We start from the raw sequence: 10,334 nt of genomic DNA, 5'->3' as shown, positions 1-10,334 counted from the left end.
TAAACCGCAAGACTCGAATAATCGCATCTTCTCAAATACGAAATTGTCCATTTTTGTGCGCAATTTGAACGCGAATTAGGGAGAAATTGCTGTATCGCTGTAATAACGCTCCTAAAACTCGAGGAAAGATAATCGTAAGTCTGGAAGCGCGTCGCTTTTTAATCCTAATTAATAGACTGCGGATTTTCATGCAAAATAATAATGGTCTGCATCAATTTGCAAACTATAGGAGTCAAGTGCAATTTTGCTTTCCTCTTCAAATAATTTGAAAAGTTCTCTTAGTTTACTTAATATTCTAAATTAAAATAAAGTATACATATATTCCATAAATGCATAAAACTCGAAGTCTATTAATTATTTTTGTTTACATACGATCCAGTTTCGAAATATATTTTAACGAAAATAATTTCGTTAGTGCTGAGTTCGCAAATATCCTGTATTCTGACGTGCGTCCGACGTCGATGGCGTAATATTCAAATCTGGATCCAAATGAGGAATGGTTTTACGTCACAAGGTAAACATTTGCAAATTTATGTGCGTCCTCATAAAAAGAATAACGCGCTGTCAAGGTTTGCTCTCTTAGATCACGGTCGAGCCCCATGCATCGTAGACCGCGGATCTTTATGCAAATACAGATTTTTATTTATCGGTTTGGAATAATTACGATCGGAAAAACAGTGGTCCCTTCATTGACGATTCTTATCCGCGGGGTAAAAAAGGCGACGACGTAATCCGATTTATTAAACGTTTTACCATGGCAAATCGTCGAGAAACATTATCGCGAATCCATGAAACCGCGATCTAGCGATGGGTGTAATGAACAACCGATCCTACAATGATTCTTATCGCTTAGACGACAATTTCAATAAGTGAACAACACTTGGCGAATGACAGACTCGGCGGAACATGAATTACGGCTATGTACGGAGCGCTGTAGGAAATGAAATGTTTAATCTATGCGCATGTTATGCAAATAGCTCGCGTATCCCATCAAAAGAAACTGAGCACTGCGACTTCGCTTCCTTAAAGTCGAGCGACGACGCGTTCTGCGTTGCGTCATTGCATAATCTGTTCAACCTGGAAAAATTATCGCTCCGCGAATGCTCGCGAGATTTTTGCGCGAGTCTCTGAGAACAAATTTCCAGAACGACTCACGCAATTCTTGCTTTTCAGAGAGAGACGCACTGGTTCGAGTTAAACGAACTTTCCTTGCTCCCCTTCGGTAATTTTAATCGAATCGTCTCTTTGACGCGATGCATCAGCTTTCTCCGATACGTTCTCAAGAAATTTCACCGCTCTGCATTTCCTCTTCTACGATTTTTTGCAATCATTTTGTTAGTACTCATACGTCTAAAAGACAGAATCTGTGTTTATTTAGATCGAATGTAATTCTAAAAACATGCACTCAACAGTAATTCTAGAGGCATACGAATCATATTTCATGATTCGCCGTTCACAGCGTGTTTTATAGCTAGACTGCAAAATAAATATTGTCTGGATCAATTGTAGGGATTAATTGTAGTCATTTTGTTAGTACTCATATGTCTAAAAGACAGAATCTCTGTTTATTTAGATCGAATGTAATTCTAAAAACATGCACTCAACAGTAATTATTAATTAATCATATTTCATGATTGGCCGTTCACAGCGTGTTTTGTAACTAGACTGCAAAATAAATATTGTCTGGATCAATTGTAGGGATTAATTGTAGTCATTTTGTTAGTACTCATATGTCTAAAAGACAGAATCTCTGTTTATTTAGATCGAATGTAATTCTAAAAAAACATGCACTCAACAGTAATTCTAGAGGCATACGAATCATATTTCATGATTCGCCGTTCACAGCGTGTTTTGTAACTAGACTGCAAAATAAATATTGTCTGGATCAATTGTAGGGATTAATTGTAGTCATTTTGTTAGTACTCATATGTCTAAAAGACAGAATCTCTGTTTATTTAGATCGAATGTAATTCTAAAGAAACATGCACTCAACAGTAATTCTAGAGGCATACGAATCACATTTCATGATTCGCCGTTCACAGCGTGTTTTGTAACTAGACTGCAAAATAAATATTGTCTGGATCAATTGTGGGGAATAGAAACTGAGAAGAATGTACTTTCGTGAATAATTTTAGTCTTTTCAAGGATAACAGACATTTCTAAATTCGTTCACTATTTTCACGATTTGAAATTGCAACAACTGAATGTTGCCAGAAATTCGCGAAATTCGCAATCTAATCGTAACTGTTTCTAACTCGTACAACAGGAACAAGTCACTTAGAACACGTCCTCACCATTCCAAACAAAATGAAATTGCCCCCAGAATCGTGACAGAGTTCGAAAGCGCGATGCAAACAAACGACTTCACGGAGCTCGAACAAAATTAATATGGGTTGCAGCGGAGAGTTCGCGCGAACTGATGCAACCGAAACGAAGGTCGCCGGTCCGCGAAAAAATTCGGACGTCCTACGAGTGCGACCAACGAAAAAGTTGCGACCCATCACAGCGGTCTGGAAAACAATTTTGTGGGCAAAGTTCAATTTTTCAACTTTCATATTCCAACCGAATTCGTTTTCCTATGTATTGGCAACTCCTTGTAACTTCAAATACTCTGTTATTTTTATTTCACAGATACTATAGAAAACTAACATTATTTTGTTTTTTAGTTCGAATAAATTATTTTCAAATAATCAAATCAAATTAATTGGAATTGAATTAATAAGAATTGTTTGAAATGATCTGAAAATTATTGAATCAAATAAATTATACTTAACTAAATTTAACTCTACACAGATAAATTGTAATGATTCTTGGAATGAGAATTTTATAATTTAGTTGTATTTGCTGTCACATATATTTGCTGTCATAAATATTTGATAACAATCGTATTATATATAACATATTACATATAATTGCAAATAATTATTACAAATACTAGTAATAATTACAAATAACAATTATATTACATATAACATATTACATGTAACAATATTTAAATCCAAATAACGAAATATCATTCTAAAAATTATTTTACCCCTCTAATAAACTAATCTATGGTTATTTCAAATAACCAGTAGCCAAATAGAAAAATATAAGACCCCAACGACTAGTTTTCAAATAATTTATCTTGATAATGCCCAGGCCTGTACTATAAGCTTAAACCTAGAAACAGCTCTAAAATAATTTAAGCTAGAGGAGGCGAATTATCAGGCCAGTGTGCGCAGCTTACGATCCCCCCCAACGTTGTAATATCCATGTTTAAATAGTCCGTGCGAAATCCGTGAGAAGTTTCATTTCCGGCCTCGTGTAAATACAGAACGAGACCGCGCACAATAACAGGAAGAAAGTTCCTGTTCTTGAGCCGTTTCGGCAACAATTTTTATCGGAGTTCGAATAAAATGGGGAATTATCGAGCATCGAATTCGCGTGAGAATCCGGTTGAACAGGGGCGCCCGTGTGCTGGGCGAATTTGTCTGGCCGGCGCGGCGCCGCGTTTTCTTCCCAGCTTCCCGCAGGCATTCTCGTGCTTCCGGGCCGCTTTCATCGTTCGCGAATAATTCTCGGGCCGCCCTTCAGTCGCTACCGCGGTCGCAGCCGCGGCCGCAGCCGCCTCAAAAGCAGACACCGCGGAACGAAGGCGGGCTAAGCAGCGGCTTTCATTTCCTGCGAGAAGAATCGTGACAACGACGTGTCGGGTAATGAAAACTCGGCTTGCGGTTCAGGTGGCTCTCGTGACGAGCAACTCGGGCGCAACGTAACGAGAAGCGGCCGTGCATCATCGAAGGAAGCCGATCTCCTTTTGTGCTAGTGCTGTGCCCACGCTCTGTCGCCCGGCGAGCCCGGCCCGGCCCGGCCCGGCGTCTCCGCAAATCCACCGTGGCTAACAATGCCGGGCCGCGCAGTGCCGCCGCGAATATTCATGAATAGTCGAGCGACGTTTTCTCCGGCAATTTATGGAATTTATTGCGTTCGGCTTCGGACCCGGAGACAAAATAAACCACGCCGCGGTCGGTTTACTCTGTTTCCTTCGGGGAAAAAACCTCCAGAAATTTATTAGGACGCCGGACATTTTTGCGTCCGTTGCAACAATTAGATCAAAGACGAAACGTTGTTTATGGAACTTGGAAATACCGTTGCAATTGTTTCATCTCGATGGAACGAAACATTTGTCTACATAGATTCTGTATTTAATGCGGACAGTTTTTATTTTGCATGAAAATCTGCTGTCGTTTTATTGTACGGTAGAGGAACTTGATTGTTCGGGCCAAGCTTGATGACACAAATGTTCGAATAATAGAACTAAAAGGACTTTGTGCACACTAGGTTCTATTGTTTAGATTTAGTGAAGACTTGGTACGTCTTGATTGATTTATATGGTTTATACGATTTATACGAGTTATACGATTTATGCGAGTTATACGAGTTATGCGAGTTATGCGATTTATACGATTTATACGATTCATTATGACTTGTACGATTTATACGATTTATTCTATTTATACGATTTATACGATTTATATGATTTATGTGATTTATACGATTTATACGAATTATATGATTTGTACGAATTATATGATTTATATGATCTATATGATTAATATGATTAATATGATTCATACGATTAATATGATTAATATGATTAATATGATTCATATGATTAATATGATTCATACGATTAATATGATTAATATGATTAATATGATTCATATGATTCATATGATTACAATGATTAATATAATTCATATGATTAATATGATTAATATGATTCATATGATTCATATAATTCATATGATTACTATGATTCATATGATTCATATGATTACTATGATTACCATGATTACTATGATTACTATGATTACTATGATTACTGTGATTATTATGATTCATATGATTACTATGATTCATATGATTCATATGATTAATATGATTAATATGTTCACACTCTATTTTTCACCTGGACAGTCCTAGATATTGTTCACGTGCGAAACGTGCTTGTATAACATGCAATTCTAACACTAAATATTCGGATAACCGAGTATTTATTGTATCGTTCACTGTATCATACTGTGCAGTGTACTGAACTATTTATTTACAATTATTTACGAACGTCATTCCTGCAAAGAAGATTAAATTTGTTTGGCACATCTCTATGTCATATAATAAAGCGTAGCATGACGCTCGAAGAATTTATGACTGTCCTGTGGCAATATTTTCTTCTACATACTATTGGAGGATACACGGTTTTTATTTATATTGCACTTTTCATAGCAATTCGCTCGAATTTATAGCATTTAATATGAGCCAAAGTAAACTTACATTGATCAATTTATCACGTGTCGCAGACACCGTTAAAAACATATGTCCAATGGCAAATATCTGTCAGCTCGTAGAAACTCATTGTTAGAGGATTCATTGTACGTAATTTTGACGACATACTGTAAATGTTATTCGTCGAAGGTTGCAGACAAACGTTGATTTTATCGTATGATTAATTCGCTACAGAGTTTCCATACAAAATCAACTTCGTTCACAGGGAAATACAAATACTCTATATTTTGGTTTTTAATAAAGGATGGTAATAATGTATGTTATTGATGTTTTTCAGCGAACCAACAGTTTATTTATTAAATAAACCGTAGTTTAACATTGTGATCCATTAATGCGTGGTTCTTTAACGATCACGCGACAATCTTGCTCGGAATACGAATTATTCATTGTTTTACTTTCGCTCGTCTCCTACAAAAATCGTGAAGTTCGCACATCAATTATAAATAATTGATTATTAAACTGATACGCGTGGTATTCAGTTGTTGCGACGAAGTTTAATTAGAGTGCGTGTACATTCGTTCTTCGCGGATTTCGAAGGACCAGCTGGAGTGTATACATGTATATGTACTTTGCGACTAAAAGGATTAACGTTGCACTTTACTCCGCGGACGTAACAGTTAAAGTTTCTTCTGCTCGCATTTATCAATTATTAATATATATATATATATATATCAATTATTAATATATATATTTATTAATATATATATCCAACACCGTCATAGCAACGTCCACTCAGTGACGTGTTACATTCAGCTTAAGGAACCTAGTAACATTATTTTATTCTAACAAAATTACGTAATGTGTATCTATGAATATAGAATCTACGTATCCTCAAAGTTTCGTAATCTTTTTAATTTCCCGATTAAAGAATTGTCTCTTGTTGGTGAACTGAGCGCATTTTACATGTCCGTAACATACTACATCGTACACGTTGCAATGAGTAAGCAACTCTAACAATATTTATTAACATTTTGTCTAACAGTATTTATTAACAATAGCACGGTCTTTAACAAAAATTACAATCGTGAAGATTTGTAATCGGACAATGAATTTCTTCGTGCTGCATGCTTTTTTCAATGTGTGCAGAACTTTATAATGCAATCTCGATCATAAAAATCTCGAATCAACGAGTCCTAAATATATACCAGAGTCAAACACACAATCGAGCTCCGTAAAAATGGAACAAATTGAGCTTTTACTTTCAAGTTTCGTTCTATCAAGTAGAGTCGTGCTGATTCAATTGCATCGTAATTCAATTTCTCAATTTAATTACATTGTATTTCAGTTACAGTAGCGATTTAACTTCGTTGTAATTCGATTAAGTAATTAAAACCTTCCAGCTGCTGATATTTTCGCTAATTGCTAATTGAATTGCTGATTATTTTAATCACGAGTATAATTTAAATACGATTCGCGATAGAATTGCAGTTCTTCAAATTACAGCTCGGAACTTTGAAGGAAAGCGAGATGCAATTTTACGTTTCCCTTTCGTACTTTCAGTTTTTCGTTTCTTTTATGCATATTTTATTCTGCACTATTACGTTTTAATTTATTATTTTTATATTCGAAATTGTAATTCAATTACGTCGTAATCCGTATTTTGAATTCAATTATATCGTAATTCGTATTTTGAATTCAATTATATCGTAATTCGTATTTTGAATTCAATTATATCGTAATTCGTATTTTGAATTCAATTATATCGTAATTCGTATTTTGAATTCAATTGCATTGCAATTCGTATTTTGAATTCAATTACATTGCAATTCGTATTTTGAATTCAACTGCATTGTAATTCGTATTTTGAATTCAATTACATTGTAATTCGTATTTTGAATCCAATTACATCGTAATTCGTAATTAACGTCATTCAATTACTAATTACTTTGTAATTGAATTACTTTGTGCTGATAATTCCTCGAGTAATTCAATTGTAATCCTGCAGAACTCTGCTATCAAGTCCCGTTTGAACACCTCGAATCGATCTTTCGCTAACGAGCTACGAAAACAGCAACGCCGGAACAAGTTTGCAGCGTATCGGAGCTTAGGCATCGCTTAACCTGTTGATATGCACACGCGAACGCATAATCCCCGTATTCGAGCTTGCAATCGCAAATTCATCAGGAGCGAGACGGAACAGTCGCGTCGCGGCGACGAACGCCGCGCCACGCCGTCTAAAATATTTACGAAGTCGTCGCGCAACGTCCCCCGTGTTTCCTGTTGCACGGCAATCGAGGGACCCGCCGCCGATTCCCGTCACGATCCGACGAACGAAACGTTTCAATGGCCAGGATTGCTCGTTACCAGACCCTTCGAAATTCGTCCTGGAAACACCGATATCGAATCCCCCCCGGTCCTCGCGTCGAAAGAGGCACACGAGACGTGTCGTTCGGTACGTCGTCGAAGCACGAAGTGAAGCGACCTGGCGCAAGACAAAGAACGTAGAATTCTTTCCTACCCATTCTTCTCTTACCGTCTCCCCTTCCACTCTCCTCGTCCTGTCGCCAAATTCGATGACCTCCGTGTTCAGACTTCCCGAAAATTCTGCCGCGGTCCAAAGCATTGGACCGGTCTAAAGTATTCGCGCATCTTTTGAAATGCAATACAGTAAATTCTCCCTAAGCGACCCTCAACTTGTACACAAAAATGGACAATTTGGGAAGAGGAGATACGTTTATTCGAGCACTGCGGCCCGTTTTTATAGTTCTCGATTGTCAATAACTGTAAAAACAAGCTGCGAGATTCGAATAATCGCTCCTATTAACGCTAGATTTACGGAGCACAGAAACAGCTGTTTTATATTCGTTTATAAAAGTAATAATAAGACATTTGTTCTGATTTTTAACAAGTGCCAACATTTACTGTAAGTAACGTATAAATTGAATAAATAACTCATAAATGTATCTTTACGATATGAATAATCCCAAATTAAAAAATTAGTGACCCGCCATTTTGACGGGTCGCGTATATCTAGTGTTAATAGAGGACAATAGTAAAGCTCCTCTTACCAAATTGTCTATTTTTGTTTCCAAATCGAGGGTCAATTAGGGAGAATTTACTGTACCTCTTTTGATCCTTCGTCGCATGCCGTTCCCGATTGGGAAATCGCAGAATTTCTTAAAATTGTAGTTTTCCCACGAATTTCAAACAGAATCAAGCAATCTTCACATTTTGTTATATTTTATTAAGTCTTCGTTTTGGTATCTCAGTACAATGTAAATATTACTTTGGATAAAATCGGATAACGCAGAAACATTTTAAGAACTGAAGATTTCTGATCTCTCCATTGATCGATATGATTCATATGATTCATATGATTCATATGGATCACATGATTCATATGATTAATATGTTCACACTGTATTTTTCACCTGGGCAGTCCTAGATATAGCATTTCTCACGAATTTCAAACAGAAACAGGCAATCTTCACATTTTGTTATATTTTATTAAGTCTTCGTTTTGGTATCAGTATAATGTAAATATTACTTTGAGTCTGTAATTATAGACACAAATTTCACCGAAATCGGATAACGCAGAAACATTTTAAGAACTGAAGATCTCTGATCTCCGATGATCGAGAGTAATCAAAAATCAGAACATAACTGCGATTTTTGTGATTTTAATCGTTTATCGATCTCTGGATATTTCGCTGAAAGATGAACGAGTTCCTAAGATTCAGTTCTTTCAATAATTCTACAGCAATTTTGTCTTAGAATGTTACAAGTTACGAAGTTATTTCGTGTGCAAATCTGTAAACGCAAAAAAGCAAAAATTAATAACACTTTATATTTAATTTTACTGCAACGAATCTTCACATACACACACACACAAATCAGCGAAAGGCAATTTTCTCCGAATTTTACGTTCAAAGAAAAATCGACGAGATCGTGGACGGACCCGGTAAAAGAGAAATGCTGCAGCAGTGAAAAATCTACAAGAATTTGCGAAAAGTAAGGAAGTTGAAGGGGCGTCCCTTATCATCCGCACGCCCCCGCCATTTTTCGAAATGAGAAACAGAGAGGAGCCGAGTGGCCGACGGCTATGATCCGATTGAAACTCCGCGAATGTTTTCCCTGCGAGCCGATCGGTCCGGGCCGCCATTGTTCCCGCATAGTTACGAGAGTTCTTGTTGAGGGCCGGTTCCTTTTTTTCCCACGGACCTTCCCTCCACACTTTTCGCTTGTTCCGTAACAATCATCCATTTCAGCGCCGGTTATTCGGGCAAAACGGTTCCGCGGCCCGTCGGCAACGACTTTTATGGCCAACTCTCGGAAGAACGATCAACGAAATAAATTGCCGGCGCGACCGATAAAAAATCGGAAGAAAACGACGTCGACGTCGGAGCGGGCCGGGCCGGGCCGGGCCGGCTGGCCAGGAGACGTCGCAGACCTCGCGAGTTTGGGAAAACTTGAAGGGAGATATTACGCGCGGCCCGTGAGAAACGAGCGGCGCATTAAAAAAGTATCATCGGACCAGGTCTGATGGTTTTCTCGCAAGAAACCAGGGAAATGGTGACGATAAACGGATTAATGGTTCCTCGGATCCCTAAGGAATCATTTCGCTGCTCCGCGATGCCGTAATTCACGCCGCAGCTGATCAGACAAATGATTCTATTGGAATTTCTTGCAACTTGATGCATTGAACCGCTTTTTTTATTGTCTAATTGTGCGAATCCACTTAGCTGGTAATTTACAGCTAAATTAGCTGACCAAGCTGGTATGTCTACTTATTCACGAGGAATTGTACAATTTTGCATGTTAACGAATCAAATGAAGGGTCTCCAGTCGATAACTTCAACTGTTAATTTGATATCTGCTAAATCTTCTAAATTATAATAAACGATTGTAATATCATATGAGAGTCGGGCAAATAATTGAACGACGACTAACCATTGATTTAGTACCATTATTCGTTAATCGCAATTATCGATTGAAATATTACCGTTAATTATATTAGGTTCAGTTAACGATTAAATTTATTTCAATCGATAGTCGCGATTAACGAC

At 37.3% G+C, this 10,334-nt stretch overlaps 2 protein-coding genes across 13 annotated transcripts in view; both read left to right on the top strand.

Moving 5' to 3' along the window:
- LOC117223970 (discs large 1) overlaps window positions 1-10,334 on the top strand; it is a 950,943-nt gene that overhangs the window by 5,141 nt on the left and 935,468 nt on the right. The window lies entirely within an intron of this gene.
- Window positions 1-10,334, top strand: part of LOC117222450 (discs large 1) — a 496,085-nt gene that overhangs the window by 428,835 nt on the left and 56,916 nt on the right. The gene's annotated exons all lie outside the window — the stretch shown is intronic.

This window comes from Megalopta genalis, chromosome 5, assembly GCF_051020955.1.
Source record: "Megalopta genalis isolate 19385.01 chromosome 5, iyMegGena1_principal, whole genome shotgun sequence".
Taxonomy (NCBI): domain Eukaryota; kingdom Metazoa; phylum Arthropoda; class Insecta; order Hymenoptera; family Halictidae; genus Megalopta; species Megalopta genalis.
This window is presented reverse-complemented; position numbering and strand designations above follow the sequence as displayed.